The sequence below is a fragment of the Suncus etruscus genome, chromosome 20 (assembly GCF_024139225.1).
Source record: "Suncus etruscus isolate mSunEtr1 chromosome 20, mSunEtr1.pri.cur, whole genome shotgun sequence".
Lineage (NCBI taxonomy): Eukaryota > Metazoa > Chordata > Mammalia > Eulipotyphla > Soricidae > Suncus > Suncus etruscus.
The window spans coordinates 13,169,082-13,170,783 of record NC_064867.1 but is presented as its reverse complement, the minus strand read 5'-3'; the positions used below and the strand labels follow the sequence as shown (position 1 = coordinate 13,170,783).

Below are 1,702 nucleotides of genomic sequence, written 5' to 3'. Positions count from 1 at the left end.
GACATTGGTGATGGGAATTTGCACTGGTGATGGGTGGTGTTCTTGTAAAGGAAAAGTTTCCCCTGAGTTTGCTAACTGCCCTGATCACCTACCCCCCCTTCACAATTCTGGGAACTTAAGTTTCCCCTGAATTTCCTGACTGCCCTGATCACTCACTCCCCTTCACAATTGTGGGAACTTGTAGACCCAGTTATAGTTTAACTTTCTTTCTGTTCCTACATGGTTTTAACCTGGTCATGTTAACCCTGTAAGCTTGCACCTGCACCTTGCAAAAATGTAATTGAGCAAATGCCAGATGTCATGTACTTCCTAAAGCAAATCAATCTACTGTACCTTTCTATTGTTTGAAATACTATATACAGCTTGTAAGCTCATGGCTCAGGGCTGGCAGTTTCTGGCTAATGCTGGATTCTAGCGCAGCCCCTGCATGCTTGTAAGAAAATAAACCCCCTGCTATTGCATGAGACTGTGGTCTTGGTGTCTTTGAACGGCGCATCATTCTCCTGGACTTAACATTCTTTACATGACTGAATCCCAAACACAGTCATGTATGTAATAAATTTGTTTAAATAAAAAAATTTAAAAAAATTTTGAGAGAAAAATATAACTTCTGGCAGATACTGCTCATTAGCTGACCCCACACTCACACTCATCCTCTACTTTTTCATCTTCTGTCATTAAAGAACTGGTTTCTCAACTTTCCATGCTGTGGCACAAGTGAGATTTTTTTCTCAGCAATGAAATACAAGAAAATATTGTTACTGATAGTGTAGCAAAGCTTCTACTTTTACAAGAAAGTGATTTGATATGTAAGTACTAGCCCTTCTCTTACCTTTCTTCTTTGAAACTGTAGGTCTGATGCTTTAAAATACAGGAGTTATCTTTTCCCCCAAAGTATTATCAACATGAGTTTGAAATTAAAGACTAAATAAAAACAACAGATCCTAAGAAAAGGGCTCACTTAAAGAGTATATACTCTAAAAATTAGAATGATACAGTGAAGATTAGCATGGTTCCTGTGCAAGGATGGCATCAAATTCATGAAGTATCCCTAATATATTTAAATATATATCCTATATATATTTAATATATATTTTTAAATATATGTATTTTTTGTGGTTTTTGGGTCACACCCGGTAGTGCTCAGGAGTTATTACTGGCTCCAGGCTCAGAAATTGCTCCTGGCAGGCACGCGGGACCATATGGGACACAAGGATTTGAACCAATGACCTCCTGCATGAAAGGCAAACGCCTTACCTCCATGCTATCTCTCCGGCCCCAAAATATATGTATTTTAAGAGTAAGAACATAAGGGGCTGGAGAGATAGCATAGAGGTAGAGCATTTGCCCTGCATGCAGAAGAATGGTGGTTTAAATCCCAGCATCCCATATGGTCCCCTGAGCCTGCCAGGAGCAATTTCTGAGAGTAGAGCCTTGAGCGCTGCCGGTTTTGACCCAAAATAAAAAACCAAAAAACAAACAAAGAATAAGAACATAAGAAAAGATCCTTTATATCTAACTTTCTACTTTGATCTTGCTCTTCTCAGGATTCTGTTACGTGGATGGATCTGGAGATTATCATATTAAATGAAATGAGTCAAAGGAAGAGGGACAGAAACAGAATGATGCCACTTATTTGCAGTATATAAAAAAACATAGTAGGGGAATATTGCCCAAAGACAATAGAAATGATACGCAAAAC

General features: G+C 38.5%; 1 non-coding gene across 1 annotated transcript; it reads left to right on the top strand.

Moving 5' to 3' along the window:
• The first annotated feature begins 957 nt into the window (after positions 1 to 957).
• LOC125998398 (U6 spliceosomal RNA) lies at positions 958 to 1,060 on the top strand. Its single transcript, XR_007491975.1, has one exon. It is a non-coding gene; the product is annotated as a U6 spliceosomal RNA (small nuclear RNA).
• Positions 1,061 to 1,702: the final 642 nt, after the last annotated feature.